Source organism: Pleurodeles waltl, chromosome 1_1 (assembly GCF_031143425.1).
Source record: "Pleurodeles waltl isolate 20211129_DDA chromosome 1_1, aPleWal1.hap1.20221129, whole genome shotgun sequence".
NCBI lineage: Eukaryota > Metazoa > Chordata > Amphibia > Caudata > Salamandridae > Pleurodeles > Pleurodeles waltl.
In genome coordinates this window covers 106,837,079-106,860,203 of record NC_090436.1, presented here as the reverse complement: position 1 = coordinate 106,860,203, position 23,125 = coordinate 106,837,079, and positions in this window count along the sequence as shown.

The window sequence follows — 23,125 nt, the reverse complement described above, 5'->3', positions numbered from 1 at the left end:
AGAGTTTACACATAGATCAGGTTTAGTCGAACTGCTGTTAATCAAGGCATTGAAATACCACCCTGGATGGGCAATACTATGGGGGTCATTTTGACCCTGGCGGTACGAGACCACCAGGGCTAAAATGACGGAAGCACCGGCAACAGGCTGGCGGTGCTTCCTGGGGGATTACGACCGTGGCGGAAGTGCCGCGGTCGCACCGCCGGGGCCGACGGTTTTCCGCCACAATGGCCCCGGCAGTAGTAATCCGCCAGGGCAGCGCTGCTTGCCACTGGCATGAGCAGTGAAGGGGCCCCCTGACAGGGCCCCATGCATCTTTTTACTGTTTGCTATGCAGACAGTGAAAAGCGCGACGGGTACAACTGCACCCGTCGCACGGCTGCAACACCTCCAGCTCCATTTGGAGCCGGCTCCATGTTGCGGCCCACATCCCCGCTGGGCCGGCGGGCGGAAACTCGGTTTCCACCCGCCGGCCCAGTGGGGATGTCAAAATGGGCACCGCATGAGTACAGGCGCATTGGCGGGCGCCCGGCGGTTACAACTTGGCGGGCGGCGCTTGCCGCCCGCCAAAGTTGTAATGACCCCCTATGTGTGGTACAATAGGGTTTTTACCACAAGGCCTGTTGAAATTACTGTGGTATAAAGTTTAGTCATGTGGTGTGCGATGACGAATGCATTTACATGCAACTGCTGATTACGTTGTGGTGTAATGTATTCAATTTCATGAATAGCTGTTGAAAGTTTTTTTACTAAACAAATTAATTACAGAAGAGTCTTATATCAAGGGATAACAATGTGATCTTTCCATGTCAAATAGACCTGCATGGTCGTTCTAGAAGAAAATGTAGTGCATCCCTCTGTTTGTAAGGGTCCAGGGCCCAGAACTAGGGTGGCACCACTTGGTGTTGGAGTGTGTCTTTTAAAATTAATATTAACATGAAAAGCTTGTAATATATTGTGTAATGAAGCTGCATAGAAAAAATGTATTAACATAGAAAATAATGCACACGTTTGAAATGTGCCCACAGGAAATGGCTACCAATGTACATGAAAACAAATGAAACTTATTAATGGTGAATTAACTATGTACTAATGTTTTGAATCTATACTAGCATATCATAATTAAAGCTATGTACTAGGGGTTTGCTTATTAAATCATTGGGCCTTAGTTTTAGCGAAGGTCTGGGCCTAGCTGCCTGGTCTCATATTAAACTGTATTTTTCTAATGTGCAATGTGCTGTTTTACTGAAGGACACAAAAATGTACTTTTCCAGAAGCTATGTGTGTGTAAACGTAGTAAATTCTTTCTCATGAGACCCGACTTGCTCAAGGAGACATTCTTGCTGAATGCAACAGTGTAATTCGTAACAGGTGCAAGACTGCCTGGAGTAGGAGAAACCAATGGAACTACTGACTGGAGCATAAAGTGTAACTTTTCTTACCTGACATTCCAATCGATGAAGACGTCAATAACATGGGCCAATCAATGACATGAGAACTGTGGTTTGTGGAAAATTCTGGTGAGATGCGTGAAGAATTATTGGACAAATATAATGATGCACCAAATATTATCCAATTTGGAATTATGGGCTAGTTCGACAGTTTTGATTTAACCACATGACCCGAGGAGAAACCAGCCATTATTAGCCATTCTTCGCCATTCCTTGCCATTCTACTGAGCCATTTCGGCTACTCCTTTGATACTTTGCCAATCTATTCTTCCTGATACTCTAAACCATCCTCTACCTATCCCTTACCTGATAATTACTTCTCCTCCATATGAGGGAAGCTCTTATTCCTAGCTATGCTATATTAAAACTTTGCCCCGTCCTATCTCTGCTGATGATGAATCCACTGATGTCCTGAGGATGAAGACTGACGCTGCTTGCTGATCCGCTGGAGTGGTAACTATCCGATGCAAAATTGGAATTGTCTGTTTGCCTTTCCTTTCTAGGTACCAACTTCTCTTTTGATAGAGTCCATAGTTAGATGTTTTCAAAATTCATGTTTACTAAAATGTTTTGCATGAAGCCCAACATGCTGATGCTAATTTGAGGTTAGTTAAGGTGTTCACAAATACTTGACGCAAATAGACAAATGACTGGGTTCTTGCTTTGTTGAATCATATATTGACGAACCTTTGCTGAATTCCTTATATTAATGACGTGCCTAAATACTGATAGAATATTCTCTATGCATTGATCAACTGCGTTCTAAGTACTAATTAGAGACGTTTTTAATGAGATTGATTGCTAATGAGATTAACGGAAATTACATTAGATTGTAACCAATAGGGAAATAAATATCCTAACACTTAACTAAATTGGTGTAGTTATTCATGACTGAAAAGCCATGGTGTGTTCAACTTATTGATTCACATTAAATGTTATTGATTAGCTTAATGATTAGTTATTGTGTATATTGATTCGGTTATTGATTTATTGATCTGTGATGCCAAAGAGATATCTCGCACTGAGAAGTCCCCAAACGTGGTCCAAAGGTTCATCGACCTAGGCGTGTCTCCTTGTAAGTTTACTTATCAAGGCTCTGACGAGCTAACATTGGCCTCACAGATGTGAGGTTTCTCTCTTCCCTACCTCTGCTCCAGACTAACTACAACAGTTATGCAGCTCTTTGTGTGGAGGCAGGACACAACCTATTGAAGTGTAAAAAGGGCTGGGCCAAGCTCCACCCTCCCATCCTGTAAGTGATGGCCATCCAGTCACACCTAACCCTTCTTATGTGTGGCTGTCTTGGAGGCATACACAAAGGCCAAATGTTAGGTACACCCCCTCATGTGACACATAGACAGGCTGCAGGCACTAAATGACTAAGGCAGAAAAATGCCAACTTTCTAAAACTGCCATTTTGAAAATTCTAATTTAATATTTGACTTTACTATAATAGAGGGTTTTTCATTACCATTTCAAATACACCAAACATGAACTAGTTCGCTGTTCCCATTTGGAAGTTATAGCTCGTTAAATGTAATAAGGTAACTCCAATGTTACCTATATTTAAAGTATACAAGAGAAGCAGCCCACCACTTTCAAACTCCACCAGCCACCATTGGTTACCTTGATGCTCTTAATACATGATAACTTCAGTTTACAAACTCTTTTAAATAGGTTTTTAAAATCCCCTTTAATTGTAAAGGTGGATTTATTTTCTGTTCTGAAGTATACTTTGAGAAAGTTGAAATTTTTCTATCTAAACCAAATGTACCTTTCTCCCAGTGTCCATGGTCACATGATTGTAAATGGATCTCCTACTGTGGGTTATGTATTCCATCCAGAAACAGGGCAAATGGGGCTTTGGTGTAGAGGGAATAGGTATTCCTGACAGGATGCTGGGGAGGAGTTGTTACATTTCAAAGGTGCCTGCCTGCAGCACACACAAAGAAACCTGACTCCATGCCTGCTCTTGCCTTAGTCCCCCTAGACAGTTTGGAGGCAAACCCAGGAGAAGGGGAAGAACCGGTCAGAACCAATAGTGGTGGTAGGTCAAGAATTGCCTCAATGCAAATGCTGACAGGCTGGCACCAGGTATACACGTGGTGCCTTCAGAACTTTACATTGGAACACTTCTGCACCTGTAGAAGATTCAGAAAAATGACTGCCTTGCTGTCTGAAGAAGAAAGAATAGGCCTTCTTGCCTTGAACCCAGGCTCCATAGAATTGCTTCCAAAGGTCAGTTGGCTGGCCTATTTGAGCTACAGGGATCCAACAGGCCTCCAGAGACCTCTCTGCATCTGCCCCACTGCCTGGCTGATCTATAAGGACCTGCCTGACCCTGCTGCTATCCTCTGCTAGACTGAGTCCTGATAGTCAAAGGTGCCATCCATCTCCTGGATTGTTGGCTGGCATCATAGAGCATTTCCCCTCACCAAAAATAAAAAAGCCCCGAGTTTCCAGTGAAGATGCAAAGGACTTTGGGCTCTTCACAACTGTGAATGGAATCCTCATGTTGCTTCATGAAGGTCTGTGGCACTCGCTGACATCAATCTCCAGCAATGACCTGCTCTTTGAGTCAACTCTTAAGCCCAGCACCAACATCAACAATCTGTGTCAACTGCCAATGTGAAGCTTCAGCAATGATCACCTCCTTGCCACATACAGCAACTGTCCACAATGCCCAAACTTCTCCACATAATAACAACAGTCTCCTCATGTCAATCGCGAACAAGAAGCTCTGCTGCAGCTTCCCACGTGGTCTTGGACTCAGAGAAGATAACCTCTCCAGCTGGGGTGAACCTGGAGCTTCATTTATGAGGCCCTAGTAGCACAACGCATCATTGGAGCATCATTTGTTTGTAATGTTTCGGTGACGCAGTGGCTAGCCCATATTTACGAGGCCAGCTTGTGTGGCTTTTCATGGCCTTGTAAATATGGACTCCTTTCACGCATAACACTGTGTGAAAGGGGTGTTCCATTGGTGATGCTTGGGATATTCTCACACAAAAACCATGGAACCTGAAGGAATCTGATGCATTCCCAGGTTTACAAGTCTGGGAATTAATCAGATTCCTACGCCACCATCTGCATTGCAGCGGTGCGCATTCCTGGGCATGCCCCAACTATGAAGAGGTTCTGGCACACCCCTTTTCAATTGATCACATTTCGCCACAAATAATGTGCCATTCTGTGTGGGAAGAGTCATACTACGGGTCTGGCATGTTGGTGGTTGCGCTGTCATAGCAATGGTTGTGAATGATAATACTGTTTCATGTTTGTGCTCAGAAGCACTAACTCTCCAATGTTCATTTTTATCACCTCTTTGTTACAGTGTTTTTAAGGGAGACTTTAACTCCCAGCCTCCCCCAGTGGGACCATCTTGGGTGTTGCTCGGTGTGGTCCAGGGTATAAATGGCAGCTCCACTCTGTGGGAACTGCTCACTATACCGGCACCCAAAGCTAGGCAGAAGCTTCAGCTACCCAGAAGCTTTTAGCAGCTCCGCTGCCATGGGAGTCTTCTGTTTTGCACTTTGAGAGCATTCTTCAGCTGGTTCCGATTTTTCCAGGCTGGCTCCTGCAATTATTATCCCCGATCAACGCTCTGAACATTAATGCCCATATTTATACTTTGTGACGCAAATCAGCAATTCCAACGCGCCAGCCGGGCACCTTAATTATGGAATGACATAAGCCAGCGCTGCGGCCTGGTTTGCGTCAAATAAATTACTCTAACCGGGCAGCAGAGGTGAAGGGAAGACTGGGGGTTGTGTGCCAAAGAATGGTGCAAGTCAGGTTAGAGTAAAAAATATTGGCTCTAACCTGACGCGCCATTTTGTGACGCACAACCCCCATGGAAATGACTCCTGTCTTAGCAAAGACAGGAGTCATGTCCCCCTGGCCAATGGCCATGCCCAGGGGACTTCTGTCCCCTGGGCATGGCCATTGGGCACAGTGGCATGTAAGGGGGCCTAAGTTAGGCCCCCCATACCACCAAAAAAAAAAGAACTATACTTAACTGCACTTACCTGCACTCACCATGGATGGGTCCCCCTATGCATGTGTATCCTCCAGGGGTGGGCGAGGGTGGCAGGGGGTGTCCCTGTGTGCAGGGAAGGGCACCTGTGGACTGCTTCAATGGTCTCTGACCATGGAAATGAGCCCACAGGTCCCTTAACGCCTGCACTGACCGAGCCGTTAAAAAACGGCACAAATACGGCTGGGTGCCATGTTTTAAGACCCTCCTCCTTCTGTGCGTCATTTTGACGCTGGAGGATAAATAAGGTGCACATGCCTTAGAGTCATTTTTGCACGGGAACACCTACCTTGCATGTCATTAGCGCAAGGTAGGTTTTCACGTAAAAAAATGACTCAAACTCCATAACTTTGGCGCTAGACGTGTCTAGCGCCAAAGTATAAATATGCAGTTAAGTTTGCATTAAAAAAATGATGCAAATCCGGCGCAAACAGAGTATAAATATGGGCCTAATTGTTAGGCTTCCTTAGGTCATTGAGTGTTTTTAGGAGAGCTGATGCGTTTCTTCATTAGGTGGTGCAAATGTTTACTTATTATACGTGCAAATTCAGAATTCCGTTTGGGCCTAATTTCTTATGAGATTGTTCAGTCTATGAAAGATGCTATGTTCAGAATCACTCCTCGAATTTTATGGAGGATTTAGGAGTTTTGGCATTTTTGAAATCCAAAGTTTATTACAGATGGTCTCAGGCTTGAGACAAGATTGAATGTAGTGGAAAAAATACACAGCAAGAGTGAAGGAATGTTGCTGATTATGAAAATTTTACATGTGAGAGAGAATCTTATGTTGTTTTTGTTCATTTGTTTCTTTAAAAAGTTTAATGCTGATTGTGAGAATTTAACATACGTAAGAGAGAATATTATTTTGTGTTCATTTATTTGTTTCTTTAACAATAGGAATCACCTGAGGCTCGGTCCTGATACATGAAATCGTCATCAAATAAGAGTATGTCCTTGCTCTGCAATCAGGGATCATGTCACAGCTAGTTTATATATTTTTTTGTGTATTAACCCTTTCTTCAAGGTCTTCTTCCCTGCAGTCCCCTACCCGCACCCTTCCCCTCACCCGTCCACTCTAATCCTCAGTACTATTACAGTATTCTTAGTTGGAGGTGCCTGGAGGTGGGCCTTTAGAGTCATCTTGCAGATCCCAAGGACAAAGGCCACTCTGACAGCCACCTCTGGGGTGGCATAAGAGTGACACAACAGGGAAAAACAACTTTATTTCTCTGTGTTTTGTATCCTCTTTCTATGTGTGCTGCACACAGAGAAAGAAGAAAATACCTTGTGTGATGTTTTATTTCATTTTACCTTGTATGCTTTTAGCACAGAAACTGTTTTCATTCTTTGTACTCTGACATTCTCGTTCTGTGCTCTGCTCAAGGCTGCCTCCAATATGTTAAGTTACAAAGCGCAACATCGCAATCTCTGCAACTTCATGGAAACGTGTGTTTTAAGTTACAGCAGTTTTCCTAGAATATTAGCTATTTTATTATAAAACATCTGTGCCCCTAAACGTTAGAGGGAGAGTTCCAGCCAGAAGATTGTCACTGTATGCTGTCGCTTCATTGCAGCTGTCTGCTGAGACTGGACGTCTTTCTCTGCCAACATGAGAGAGGATTCCCAGTAGACTAACAGCCCTCTTAGCTACTAACAAATCCAGGGATGGGGGAAGGTGTCTTCCTAGGGATTCTGAATGGTGGATTAGGGCTAACACTGCTGTGCTCTAATTAATACATTAGTGGCATAGGTAAGAGATTCAACACCTAACATTCTGACACTATTGTGGGACTTTTCTTATGTTTCACTTTCTTTGTCACCACATTTTTATTATGTTTTATCATCCTAATCATCGCAGTACATGACATTTTATCTAGAACACAATTGATTCAATAACGAATATTGAACCAATCTTTGCTTCTGTTTGTCTTTGCATGTGTGAGACAAATGTAATTGGGGGAAAAGGATGAGATCTGTTGCACCACGATTTCCCTGAGAAGTCAGAATGTCATTTGTATGGCTGCTACAAATCATCGCCACTTTAGGTGCTGGTGAGGCACTACTACCTGGCTGAAAGGGTTAGGCCAACAGTTTTCACAAGGTGTGGAATTAGACTATGTTCTCCACAGCCTGGTGGTGCTGCCGCCCGAATCCAGCAGTCTCATTTAGTATAACGAGAGACAAACATGACAGCACCATGGTGCAAGGGTGCTCCCTTTGGCTCATGGCAGCAATCAGTGTGCCAGCACAGGGGGTGAGGACAGAAATATTGTAGATATGGTGCATTTCTGCCCTTTATCGAAGGCACAGGGCGCCACAACAAGACACTTGCTGCACTGCCCTGTGCCATGGGCCTTGTAAATGAGTCCCCTTGTACATCTTTCCAACTATAATTTCATCTCAGTCATCCGGAACTTGTGACTTTGACCCGGTCCAGCGCAACTAGATAATTACAATTAGCGCTTGTGCTTCTTGGTGCTATTTTCACATAAAACAAGTTCTTGTCATTTTGATGTCATTTTATGAAGGCCATGCACCGCAAGGGGTTGGCTACATGCAGGGTGTTGACCTCAGGGCCTACTTATTACCCCACACATTACATCAGTCATGACTTCTTCTATGACATCATCGATAATATCACTGCAACATTTGCAATAACTATATAAATAATAATTACAATTATTGTGAGAAAACTATGCATGCCAGGTGCGTGGGTTATAGTTAGGCTGAATTTCTATGGCTTTGTGTCTGTAAATTCTGAATGTCCCTGTAACGTTAGGTCGTTTTAGTAAATATATGTATTTATGTGTAGAGGTTTGAGTCCAGGCTAATTTGGGCAGGATTTACAACCATCGCAACCAGTAACCACTTTTCTAAATTTGTGTTCAGCAGTGGGTATTATGACTTGTGTTTGTTCAGTGCCATAAAATGATTTTGTGTTACACTGATAATCCCAGAAAAGTAATCTAAGACAGTTTGTGCTGTTTAAATTCTCCTTAGTTTTCTGATTGACTATTTTCCCTTTTTCTAAATTTAAGTTGCCTAACTCTTCTTTGTACCATGGAGATGGGGTGCTCAGTGTGAACATCTTCAGCAGGGCTGAGCTGTAGAACTCTGTGATGAGAGAAGGCTGCATGCAAGAAAGAAGGCCACAAACCCAGACCTTCCAATAGCCCTCCATGACTATGAGGAGGTCAAAAGGATGCAATCCTATCTTGTGAAGTCTGAGTAGGGGTATCTGAATGAGAACAATCCTGATGAGGAAGGACTTAGGAGTGGAAGAGGTCTTGCCTGTGGCCTGAACATTATCTCCCAGAGAAGGGAGACCATCTGCCCACTGGAAGAGAGCTTAGTGTGTGCACAGGGAGCAGTATCTCTTCAAGGAACATGTCCCCAAGGTAGCTGGTGGACAGGAAGGCAGACAGGGAGTTCAAGCGCAAAAAAGTCAAACTAAAAACAGAGGAGAAGCTGGCTCTGAAAGAAAAAACATTGGCTCATGAGAGAAGCCTGAAAGAGCTTGACATCACAGCCAAGAAAACCAATTCAAACAGCTATGGTGATAGCATGCCTGCAGTGTCTGAGGGAGACAACAAACTCAGCATCCCTAAAGATCAAGTCCCCAATTAAGTGGTGGGAGATGACACAGACAAAAGGTTTCCTGCCTATGAGATAGCTCTGTTGGTACACAGGGTTCCAGAGGAGTAACGGAGTACTGGGAGGATAGCTTCTGGAAACACACCCCTACCGTGGGGAGAGATACACTCCTTACTCTTGAGGTGTATGACCAGAAAAAGTATGCCCCCATGAAAACCATCCTTGCTTCAAAATTCATGGTGACCCCTGAGAAGTATCATCGGAGGTTCAGGGACAGCCACAAACGCCAAAACTGGTCCTGGTTGCACTTCTTGGACTATTCTAGCAAGGCACTGAATGGCTTGGTCAGGGGCTACGAAGTTAATGATTATGTTGGGCTGTACAACTTGATTTTGAGGGAGCACATGCTCAATACTTGTTTTACAGAACTGTACCTGCACCTAGTGGATAGCAAGCTGACTGATCCTAGGAAGCGTGCTTAGGAAGCACACCTCTGGGTCAGTACCAGTGTGTCCAATAAGTCATCTGTGGGGGACTCCCAAAAGCGTGCTCTGGGTGCTCACCTGAAAAAGTAAGGGAGGGATAAAAACAAGAGAGAATTCTCTCAAAACCCCCAAAATAGTTTACAGAGGAAGAGATTCTCAGTCCCAATCTGGCCAACAAATGAAATGAAATGAAAGTTTATTTTATTAGTTAATTAAAACCATAAGAAATATTCCTTCAACATAACATTTAACAGACCAATATTGGTGCAATGAGACATTTATGTTACAATAAAAGTTATGAGATAAAAATAATATAATACATTCTACAGCTTTGGTTTGCCCCTACTTAATTCCGATTGTTGGTACAAGACTTTGTTACTGTGCTGGCTGTGTACCCTGCAATATTACCTAAGATTCTTCCATTCTTTGAGGTGTCCATACTGGGTCGAAGGATTTTGTTACCATTTTCACATTCCCTATCACTGGGTTGTTTTGCGAGAGGACATTTGAGTGAAAAAAAAATCCAAAAATTGAACCAGCCTAATATTCAATATGCTATTTTGTGGATTGAATGCTTCGGTTAGTGCTTGTCTACAGGATCTGATCCATAAACCATTTAGTTATTTTTTTAGTAAAAGTCTTCTTTCAACAGCCAAAGCTGGGCAAATGGAGACCACATTCACCAAGTTTTCTTCCGGCAGATGACATAGATGGCACTCGTGGGTGCCTACTCGCGGGCCCTTCTTCCATTTTGGCATGAGGTCTAGCGTTGGAACTTCACCCAGCCTGAGTCTTAGAAAGCGTTGCTTGATTTTCCGTGAGTAGGGGGCAGCCATAAGTGGTGATTCTTTAAATGTTTTATATGAGTTAAGAATCAACCAACCATGCAAATTTTTAGCCAGAACCTCCCTATCTTCTAGCCAGCTGTGTAATTTACGTGATTTACTCTCTGCTTTGTTAAATGCCGGGGTGGGGAGTGACTGGTCCCATACCTCACCTAAGTTCAAAAGACTTTTACTCTTTTCCAGATACCTTATATAATTGCTATTCACTCTTTCTAAGATAATTTCTTGCCACAATAGATTAGCTAATGACCCTTTTGGCGCACGGCTCAGTTTGTAACAGCATTTGATATATGCCGCAGGACGGGCTAGGGACTGCTTGACCAGCATAAATTCCAGTATGACCTGGGCTGGGAAGGCATACCCAGGTAACCGAAAAACATGGTTATATGTCTTTATCAAAAGCTGTTCCAGGAGAGCCACCACTATCCCCCTCATTATTTCGGTCCTATAGGTGAGGGTTGGCAATAATTTTGCTCTCTTAATGGCTGTCAATGGGTTCAGAGCACGACCACAGATTGAGTTTGATAGCTTGCCAAAGGTGTGAGCAAGTGCCTGCGCCTTATTACATCTGGCATCGGCCACGACTCCTAGGTATCTGAATGAGTTTACTTCCTCTAGGGTCTTTCCGTTCAAGTACCATTTACACTGGCTAGTGGGTCTGCGATTTAGAGTGATCATTTTAGATTTATTATGGTTGATTTCTAATTCGTTTGTTCTTGCATACTCTTTTAATTTGTTCAGCAGTTTTTCCATGCCTATCCTGGTGTTACTGATTAGTAATAGGTCATCTGCATATAACATATTAGATAGTTGTTGGCCACCCAGGGAGGGAGAATGGAATGATTGATCGTTTACTTGGCAGAAACATCTTCTATGTACAAATTAAAGAGTGTTGGGGCCAATACACAGCCTTGTTTAACACTGACTGTTATTTTAACTGCGCCAGATAGGTGAGAGCCTCCCCCAGTCTAACCTTTGCCCAAGTATCAGAGTAGATCATTCCGATGGCATTTAAAATAGTGGGTGGTAATCCCCAGAGTTGTAGATTGGCCCACAGTTTGCCATGGGGGACGCAATCAAAAACAGCTTTAAAGTCAACAAAGCACAAATAGGTAGGAGTCCCAGTTACTTTTGCTCTGTTGGTGATCAGTCCCAGTGCCATAAGGTTTGTTAGCGTTCCTTGGTGCTTGGTGAAGCCACTTTTATTTAAGGGTAACATGTTTTTATCTGTAGTCCAGTGTTTTAGCACACAAGATGAGAAGTACTTGAGGTCAACGTCTAAGAGAGTGATTAATCTGTAATTGCTTCGGGAAGTTGCGTTCCCACCCTTATATATGGGGGGATTATAGAACCTTTCCAGGTTTCCAGGACAGTACCTGTTGTAAGCACATAATTGAACTTTTCAGCCAGAAAATTGGCCCATCTTTTTGTTTCCTGTTTAAATACTGCATGGGGTAAACCGTTAGGGCCAGGAGCAAAGTCAGTTTGTGACTTCCCAATGATTTTTATTAAATCTGATGTGTTAATTTAAAAACTTCCAGAGCATCGGGTTCCCGGCTATTAATGTACCCCTGGGTTTGCGGCACTTCTTTCTTCTGGCCACCAGAAGAAAGGTTTTGTAGATTGTTAGAAATGGGGTCTTTGGTTGGAGGTCAGGTTACCCCCTGTCCAAGCAAGGGCCCTCACTCTAGTCAGGGTAAGTCACCCACAATCCAAATTATCCTCTGCCCACCCTCTGGTAGCTTGGCACTGAGCAGTCAGGCTTAACTTAGAAGGCAATGTGTAAAGTATTTGTGGAATAAATAATACCATGACACCATGTAGCACCACAAAATTACACCACACAGTGTTTAGAAAAATATATAATATTTAGCTGGTGAAATGCAGGTCAAAATGATCAAAGATGCAATAAGTAAATGTAGAGATATCACTGAAAAGTGATATAAAGTATATTTTAAAAGCAAACAAAGTGTCTTTCAAGCACAAAGTAACTGGTTCACGGGAAAAATCTCTGCAAAGGGCCGAAGAGGAGGAGACGCGTGGAAACAAAGGGGTGTGCATCGATTCCTTGGGCCGCATACGGCGATGCGTCATTTAGTTTGCATGCAGGGACGTCTGTACGTTGATTTCTGGCACTCGGTCGTGGAACCTCTTCGGGTTGCGGGGTTTTCAGTCACCCTGGGGACGGTGTGTGGATTTCCTGCGCTGGCAGGACAAAGCCAAAGGAGCTGCGTCTATTCGGTGGGCGTTGCGTCAAAGTTTCTACTGCACGGCAGGCACTGCATCGATTCCTCTCTGGAAGTTGGGCTGTGTCATTCCGGCTCAGTTATGCGCCGATCCAGTGGGCTGTGCGTTGAATTTTCGGTGCTACACTGATGCTGCATCGATCTTCTCATTGCGAAGTCGGGCTGCGTCATTCCAGTTCGTCGTGCGGTGAAATTATCACCGCAATGCAGGCTGTGTGTCATTTCTGGCAGGCTGTGCGTCGAATTTCACCGCACAAGGAGTCCTTCTTGAAGAGATGAAGTCTTTTCGGTCCTTAGACTTCAGGGAACAGGAGGCAAGCTCTATCCAAGCCCTTGGAGAGCACTTCTTCACCTCAGCCAGAGAGCAGCAAGGCAGCAGGGCAACAACAAGGCAGCAGTGGTTCACAGAAAGCAGTCAGGTGAGTCCTTTGGGCAAACAGGAAGTTCTTCTTGGCAGGATGCAGGTTCAGGTTACAAGTTTCTTCTCCAAGAAATGTCTGTGTTGGAAGGGCAGAGGCCCTGTTTATTTACCCAAATGTGCCTTTGAAGTGGGGGAGACGTCAAAGAGTCGATTAGAAGTGCACATGGTCCCCTTTCAGTTCCATTCTGTCTGCCAGGGTCCCAGTAGGGGGTTGGCAGTCCATTGTGTGAGGGCAGGCCACTGTCCTTTGACATATAAGTGTCAGGCCATCCACCCTCCCAGCCCAGGAAGGCCCATTCAAAATGCAGATATGTGCAGGTGTGACTGAGCATCCTGTGTTTGGGGTTGTCTGAGTGAAATGCCAAGGGAGCCGACAACTAACCTAGCCAGACGTGGATTGTAAGGCACAGAAGGATTTAAGTGCAGAGAAATGCTCACTTTCTAAAAGTGGCATTTCTAAAATAGTAATATTAAATCCAACTTCACCAGTCAGCAGGATTTTGTATCACCATTCTTGCCAAACTAAATATGACCCTGTTACTCCATTCAGATCTGAATCTACCATTCAAACAGTATATGAGGGTAGCCCTAATGTAATCCTATGAAAGGAGCAGGCCTCACAACGGTGAAAAACAAATTTAGGAGTTTTAGATTACCAGGACATATAAACTGCACAGGTATATGTCCAGTCTTTTATCTACATAGCACCCTGCCTTTTGGGTTACCTAGGGCCTACCTTAGGGGTGACATATGTAGAAAAAGGAGAGTTTAAGACTTGGCAAGTACTTTTAAAAGCTAAGTCGAATTGGCAGTGAAACTTCACACACAGGCCTTGCAATTGCCTGCAACATGGTTAAGGTGCTACTTATGTGGGTGGCACAATCAGTGCTGCAGGCTCACTAGTAGCATTTAATCTTAAGGCCCTGAGTACATGCAGTGCACTCTACTCTGGACTCATACGTAAATTAATAAGCCAATTAGGTATGAGCCAATGTCACCGTGTTTTAAGGGACAGAGCATATGCACTTTAGCACTGCTTAGCAGTAGTAAAGTGTGCAGAGTCCTAAAACCAGCAAAAACAGTGTCAAAAAGTGGAGAGAGGCAGGAAAATGTTGAGGGTGACCACCCTAACGCTGTCAGGTCTAACAAGAGGCATGGCTCCCAGACCACAGAGATCAAGTTTCAAACTGGCCAAAAGGTGTGGATGATGGAGTCAGTAGAGAACATGGCTGTCGAAGATTATTTGACAGGGCCCAATGAGGTGATGAAGAGAAAGGGGGAGGCCACCTACCTGGTGGATCTCAAGATTCCTCAAAACCCTTAAATGGTTCTCCACATTAATTCCCTCAACCCCACTATGTGAGGTCTGAGGTCACCTTGCTGTTAATGATGGATGGTGGAGTAGAGGAATACAGTGAACCTCTCCCTGATCTCCGATCATCTAAGGAAAAAGATGGGTCAGTGGAAGGTGTCAACCTATCCCCTACTCGGACCCTAGAATAGCAGAGCAGCTGCCATTAGTTATTTGGGAAGTTTGCTTCTCTGTTTCTCTGCTCTCCTTCACCACACGGCTTACACACTTGTGTACCCATGACACTGACACTGGTGACAATCTCCCTGACAAGAACAAAATCCACAGGCTGTCAGACAAGGTGAGAAGCAGTATCAATGAGGAGGTCTCCAAGACGCTGGAGTTGGCAGTGATTCAGCACTTCAGTAGTCCCTAGTCTAGCTGAGTGATGCTGGTTCCCAACGCCACCGACCTGTTGCCCTCCCAGAAATCCTGTTCTGCGTGGGCTACGGGGGAACTCAGTTCAGTCTAGAAGACTGATATTGACCACATCCCCCAAGCCGATGAGCTCTGTTAGAAATTAGGTTACTGGTTGACTGAGGTGTGGGTGCTGGTCAAGCAGGAACTGCAATCCTACTCAGGGTAGGACACATGCAAACCCCAAATTAACCTGTGCTCACCCCAGGGTAGCTTGGCGTAGAGCAGTCAGGCTTAACTTACAAGCAATGTGCAAAGTATTTGTGGAACACTCCGAACAGTAAAACTGTGCAAACACCACACAACAAGGATCTCACATCATGCTACACAAATAGAGCTTAATAAATAAATAAAGACCAACATGACAACAATCTAATTAGTAGAGCCTGAGGTTCAGTTTTAAAGTTTTAGGAAAAAACTGTACCAAAAAGCACAAAGTGCCAACTGTGGATAACTGATCTCGCTGGACCAGGACAAAGTAACAAGTTCAGGCTGATGGCAATGGAGCTTGGGCCGGGTACAAGGACCCAGTTTTGCTGCCTGCACAAAGTACCTTAAATTTTGGTTGCACAACATTGCGAGGATCCACGCAGTTGAAGGAATGCATGGTTTTGAGATGTGGTGGTGCTGAAGAGTGAGGTCCTGTTGAGTCACTGTTGAGCATCCTGTTGATGGGGCTTGTGATGTGAAGTCTAGCATTGGGTATACAGTGCTCAGTCAGGGCAATGCATCAGTTCAGAGGAGCTGTGAGGCTGTCATGCAGAGTCTGGATTTGTCATTGTGGCTGCACTGACAAGAGGTGTGAGGGGATCCATGGATGTGCTATGCCATCAGAGCAATGAGTCAGTTCCGAGGACTGCGGAGGCAACTCAGGTCTTTGTGATGTAGCAGCAGCAATTCATTGGTCTTTGTGATGCAGCAGCGGTGATGAATTGGCTCTGGTTGGGAATATACTGCTCAGCATAAAAGAAGCATCAATTCTGCTTGGGGGATGCAATATTTAGCAGAGAAGATCCATTTGATTAGTTGGATCCACAGAGGCTGGCAAAGCACACTAAGCTCACTTAAATGGGTCTAGGACTGTGGTGGTACCACTTGGAAGAGTAGATGGGAGATTCCCAGTGCAGATGTAAGGTTGTTGGAGGCCTGTTATGCCCCTGAGGCTTCAGATCAGGAGGCAAGCCATCTAGCCCTTGGAGTCATTCTGGGTTCTGGGCTCAAGACATGCAGGCACAAGCCTTCTCACCCAGTAAAGAGGGCAGCAGGGCAGCACACTAGGGCAGCAGTCCCTTCAGAGCAGCAGTCCAGCAGGATGGCAGTCCTCTTAGCATTACAGCAGTCCTTCTTTCAGGCAGAATATCCACAGATCCAGAAGTGTACTACAGTGCTGGTGTCTGAGGACCTTCTTTTATTCACAGGTGGACCTTTGAATTGGGGGGAAGCTTCCAGAGGTATGCATTTGAAGTGCACAGATGTTCCGCCTTCCTGCCCTGGCTCCAGACTAACTACAGAGGCGATACAGCCCCCTTGTGTGGAGACAGGACACAGCCTATTCAGGTGTAAGTGAGGCGGGCCCACCTTCTCCCTCCCATCCTGCCACCTAAGCTCCCATTTTGTGGGGCTGTCTATGAGGAATACACAAAGCCCAACTGCCAGTCACACCCAGTCATGTGACCAAAGAGATTTGCAGGTACCAAATGGCTAAGACAAGAAAACACCAACTTTGTAAAAGTGGTATTTTAAGAACTGTAGTTTAAAATCTACTTTGACCATAAGTTGGAATTGTAGATTAGGACTCCAGAGACACAAAACATGCCACAGTTATCTATTCCCACTTGGAAATTACACTTATAAAACATAACAAGGCAACTCCAATGTTATGCTATGGGGGAGATAGGCCTTGCAGTAGTGAAAAATGAATTTAAGAGTATTTCACTGTCAGGACATGTGAAACTTACAATTACATGTCAAATATTTTAGAAACACTGCATCCTGCCTTTGGGGTTGTCTAGGGCCTGACTTAAGAGTAACTTATATGTAGTTAAAAAGGAAGGTTTGGGCCTAGCAAAAGGTTTACTTTGCCAGGTCAACATGGCAGATTAAAACTGCAGACACAGACTCTGCAATGGCAGGTCTGAGACATGTGTAAAGGGCTATTTCAGTGGGTGGCACAATTAGTGCTGCAGGCCCACCAGTGACATTTAATTTATTGGCACTAGGCACACATAGTGCACATTATTAAGTAAATTGGGTAGAAGCAAATGTTATCTTGTCTTAGGGAAAGGACACAAATACTTTAGCACTGGTTTGCTTTGATAAAGCATAAGGCCAGCAAAATGACACCAGCATAAACAGGAGGACTGAAAGTTAAAATGGCAAACCCTTGCCAAGGACGGCAGGTGTAACAACCTCATTAGTCTGTTGGGAATGTCAAGTGCCTCCATCACGTTTCACCGATTGTCTGAGTACTGGCAGATCACCTTAACTGAAGAGACCAAAGGAGAGGTCTGCTTTTTTCACTTCAGAGGGCCACTTTTAGTTTAAAGTGATGTCCATTGTACTCGAAAATGCTCATGCCACCTGCTGGAAGTTGGTGAATCAGGTCTGGCTGGGATGGAGATCTACAAAGCTTCCTACCTGGATAACATAGCTGTCTTCAGTAGCCTATGGAAAGACCACCTGTTACACCTCTAGGAGGTGCTTCAGCTACTGCAGTAGAAAGGCCAGACTATCAAGGCCAACAAGTCTCTGATAGGCAGGGGTCAGTGGTGTACATTGGATACCTGTTGGGGGGTAAGATGCAGGCCCTTTAGGACAAGATAAAAAAGATCCTGGCCTGGGACCTCCCCCAAAACTGACAGAGAAGTGAGAGCCTTCCTGTGCCCCAATGGTTATTACTGGAGGTTTGTCAAATATTGCCACCTTGACTGAGCTGACTTCAAAGTAGGAGCCTAAGAAGGTGATCTGAACAGAGGCCTGTCAGAAACTCTTTGATTCCCTCAAATAGGTCATTTGTACAGAGCCAGTAATCAAGGCACCTGACGTTTCCCAGGAGTTTATTGTGCAAACAGATGCCTCAGAGCATGGCATAGATGCAGTGTTATCCCAGTTAAATGAGGAGGAGAGCTGAGTCCAATCTGTAACCTTTATTAGTATGATGTTATGTCCTCAGGAACAAAAGTGGAGTGCAACTGGCAGAGAAGCCTTTGCTGTGGTTTGCGCACTGGAGAACCTTTGACCATACAAGTTTGGGATTCAATTCTGGGTTCAGGCATACTATAGACCACTCAGATGGTTGATGCAAAAGAGAGGTCAGAATCCAAAGTTGCTGAGTCAGTGAGGGAAAAGAAAGTGTTGGCAGAATGGGCCACTCTGACTTAACAAGGGGGCGGAACCTTCTCCTACCACACTTGGACATCAGAAAAGCCCTCCCTGAACACATTGTCAAAGGGTCTGTCACTAGTCTTTTGAGTCCCCACACAAGCTGAGGCCAGGACAGAGAGGAAGGGTATGTTTGACAACTCAGGGTGGTGAAGACCTCCAGAACCGTGTCCTACTTCAAAATAGGACACCAGGTTCAAATGAAGGACCTCCAAACCCAACTCTTCAGTACACAACAGAACCTGTGGAAAACTCAGAAGAAGGTCTACTCTGCTGCTTTACTGCAAGCAGGACTGCCTCTCTGCTGACCTGTTGTGGGGTCCTGTTGTCCTCCTGCCTGAGTGAGAAGGACTGGACCTGCATTTTGGACCCAGGTCCACTAGAATGACTCCATAGGGCTAGTTGGCTGGTCTCCTACTCAAAGCCTTGCGGAAAGAACAGGCTCCAACATCCTTGAACCCAGCCCCTGCACTCTGCAACTGAGTCCTGGACCCTTGTAAGTGGGCCTGAAGGTGCTCTGCCAGCACCCCCAATGCAGGACTTCACATTGCTGCCCCGCTGCCAATCAGAACATCTGCTGGGCAAAACAGGATCTCGCATCGCAGCCCTGCAGCCCATCGGAACTGCCACAGCATAAGCCTCTTCCTGCAAGCACCCCGCATCCCTATCACAGCTTCGCGTAAGCGCTGCTGCACAACATATCTCCACACAGGGACCTCACATTGCCTCTGCTGCATGATGCATCCTCTGAGCAGGACTCTACTCTACATCACTCCACAACCAGTGTGTAAAGTACTTTGTTCAGTGGGCCTAACTGAGGCCCTGTAGCTAGTCCACGCTTCATCACAGTCAGCCTAAACTTGTGATTTTGTCCCGTTCTAGCACAGTGACATACCCACACTTGGTGAGATTTTCACCTAGACCTTTAAAATTGCATATCTCCTTTTCTGCTCATTTGATTTTTGCCATGTTAGTCCTAAATTTCACCCTGTTATTTTTAAATGATGTGAGTTATTTGTGTGGTGTTGTACTTTATTACTGTTTGAACTGCTGCAGTAATCAACATTTCCTTTAAGTTAAGCCTGACTGCTTTGTGCTAAGCTGCTAGAAGGTTGGGCACAGGTTACTTTAGATTCTGCTTGTGACTTCACCTTGACAAGAATTGTGGTTGCTGCTTGAGCAGGGTTTTCAACCGATAAACAAGTAACCTAATTTCTTACACCCACTAGGTGTCACTCTTCACTGTGGAATTTCTACACCTTTGGCGGATGTTTCACAGCCACAACTAACACTGATGATCTTATAATTCTACAGATTCTGGGAAATATTTATGATCCTGGCTGTGTTACTCCTGCACCATGTAACGCAGTGCAGGAGCTATGCAATTTCTAAGGCACATTTATGAAACCACACAAGGCCACCATGCCACCATAAGTTGGCCTTGCGTGGCTTCAGAAATCTAGAGTAACGTAAGGTGGCCTTGCGTGGCTTCAGAAATATGGAGTTATGCAAACCAGAAACAAATGCTGTGTTGCATTACTTTGCCCTGGAAAGGTGTTGCATGGATTTTTCCATAGATTTTGACATATAACCAGATTCCCAAGGGAGGTTTAACAAGGAGAAATATCTGTATTTCTTCTCGTTACTTCCTCTTTCTATGTGTACAGCATTTTACAGCATACATAAAAAGAGGAATATGTCTGTCTGTTACACAGGCATCCTTGCACCTTGGTGCAAGGATGCCTGCATCATTGCTTGGCAGCCCATTGTGCGTCTGCAGAGGGGGAGAGGATGGATATGTGCCATTTCTGATCTTTCCCTATGGTACAGTGCAACATGGTCACTTGCTGTGCTGCCCTGCATCACAGGGTTTGTAAATAAGCCCCTCTCATTTTAGCATAGATCCACTTTTTACATAGTTAAGCTTGAACTGTGGTACAAACTGTTTAATGATCTCAGCCCTGTGATTCTGACAGCTATACCAACTCAGGCAGGTTAATAAATATTTAAAAGGTTTTGCAATAATTCTCTCTACTAAAATGTAGATCCTCATTTGAACACCAGCAGCAGGTACTTAATTAGTGGCTCAATGCCAATTAGTTCTTTTATAGTTTAGTGAGTTAATTTACTTGGTGTTTAGGCTAAAGAAAATGTAATATGAATAGATCAATATTACAGGTGGAACTATAATATTAAGCTAGCATACCAAAGCATGCAAATAGCCTGTGGTGTTCTAAAACATTGACTAATGAATTTGCAACTGCTTCGCTTATGACTGAAAAAATAGTTACTTCCAGCAACAGATCAATAATAAAATCATAATGATTAAAGTAATACGAATGCGTTAAGCTTTTTCTATGACTCTTTGCATATTTGTTCTCTTCGCAATCCTCACTAAAGGCAATTATCCAACTGGTCCTTCCAATATTGGTAATACATACAGGGGCATATTTACAAGGCGCCCCCTGCAACACAATGACACCACCAGAGCTTCACTTTTGTGATGCTCCAGTGGTGCAGTGTGCCTGCACATATTTACAAGGCCACATAAAGGCCCTCATTACAACCCTGGCGGTCGGTGATAAAGTGGCGGTAATACCACCAACAGGCCGGCGGTAAAAAAAATTGAATCACGACCATGGCGGAAACTGCCAACACAGACAGCCACTTTAACACTCTGACCGCCACGGCGGTAGAAACAAACACCATGGCGGTAGAAACAAACACTGCGGCGGTAACCGCCAACAGACAGGCGGAAGACAATGTACCGCCCACACTATTACAAGGCACAAATCCGCCAGCCACGGCGGAAACAGTCTTTGGATCGGAAACCACTCACTTCTTGACACCCAACAAGAAACCAGGACACCATGGAGCCTGAGTTACAGGTGTTACCAATGTTGATTTGCCTCCTTATCTACCAGGAACATCAAAGACGGCAGCGACGACCACAGTGAGTACTGCACCTAGCACACAGGGCAGGGGGAGGAAAAAGAGAGTGGCACACACACACACACAATATGGAACACTCCCAACCCACCCTCACCCACAACACCATACACACAAACACATCCAAATACATCACAGATATACCCCGTCATCCCCTGGAAAAACGCAAGGACCAAATGAAATGATTGTAATGAGTGTAATCATCGAAAATCCAAATAGGCCAAGATAATTTTAAAAGATCAGTATATACAAATATTTACAGCAAGTACACAAGTCCGTATACTGTTCCATTAAATGTCCGTGGACCAGTGGTCCCAAAAAGCATGGGCAAAGCCCACACATGACACCTGCCTAAAAAACGGAGAGAACACAGCAGGGGCATCAGGTTGAAAAAAAAACACAGGCACCTCAGGGGGAAGGGGAGGGGGGCACCTCAGCTGGATGATGGGACAACGCCACAGCTCCTGAAGGGGGTTCCAGGCCCACTGCTTGCTCCTGGCGAGTGCAAAACCACAGTCTCTCAAGTGGGTGGTTTGCTCACTGCTTGGTCTTGGGGAGTACAAAGCCACAGTCTCTCAAGTGGGTGGGTTGCCCACTGCTTGGTCCTGGGGAGTCCAAAGCCACAGTCTCTCAAGATGGGTGGTTTGCCCACTGCTTGGTCCTGGGGAGTGCAAAGCCACAGTCTCTCAAGTGGGTAGTTTGCCCACTGCTTGCTGCTGGGGAGTGCAAGGCCACAGTCTCTCTAGCGGATGCTGTTCTCCACTGGTTCTGGAGGGGGCATTGTGCCCAGAGTGCTTCATCCAGCCAAGGACTGGGGTAGTGGATGCTTTTCTCCACTGGTTCTGGAGGGGGCTTTGTGCTCAGTGATGCTGCACCTGGGGTGTGGCAGTTCCCATTCCCTCACCTGAGTGTGTGAGCCATGAGATTTTCAGGGAACAGGTAGCAAGATACTCCATGGAGGCAGAGACACACTCCACCCTGCAGCGACTTAGCCTGCCAACTGCTGGTAGTGCCAGTGCTGGTTGTGGTGCCTCATGTAGTGTGTGCAGGGTCCAGGACGTCTCCTGCAGCCTCGGACGGCTGCCCACTGGGGATGCTGCTGATGTCCGCTGTGGTGGCACTGGCTGGGCACGTCACGGGGCAGGTGGCGGTGGCTGCGGTGGTGTCTGCAGCGGAGATGCTGCAGGTGGTGCAGGTGTCTGCACCTGTGCAGGGAGACACCAGGCCGTCTCCAGCAGTCTCGGACAGCTGCCCACTGGGGATGATTCTGGGGACTGTAGTAGAGGCAGCAGACGTGCAAGTGATGGTGCAGGTGGCGGTGCAGGTGGTGGTCATTGCGGTGTTGGCTACTGCCATACAGGTTGCTGTTCTGTCTTGCAGAAGGGGTGACACCAGCCCCTCACCCGAAGGCTCCGTGCCCTGAGCTGACTTCCCTTTGCCCACACCTTGGTAGTCGCTGCTGGGACTTTGGCACTGTCCTCTATGATTCTGGAAGAAGCCTTGCTGGGTGGTTGGTGCGGCTTTTCCCTTCGGCATGTGGGCCCCTTCTTTACCTTGGCAGGTTGCGGAATAGGGTGGTCCTTGGCCTCACTAGGTGGCACACAGGCAGCCCTGATGGGTGCCGCCTTCGATATTCCCGGACTTGCAGGGACCACAGTGGTCGAGGATTTTGTGGCTGAGGTGCTGGGCTGAGATCTGGACATCCTGGCCCTAGGGGAAGGACGGGGAAGAGGTCAATGGAAGCTAGGACACACTGGGATGGGAAGATGGACGGGGTTTGGGAGTGGAGGAAGAGGTAGTAGTTGTAGAAGGTGTAAGTCTGCTGAGTTTGGGTGGAGGTGCATGGGCTGGAGGCTGTTGTGAGGTGGATGGCTGTTGAGTGTCTATGTGGTGATGGGCGTGCTGGTGATGGAGGTAGTGGCTGAGGATGTAGTGCATGCAGGTGTGAG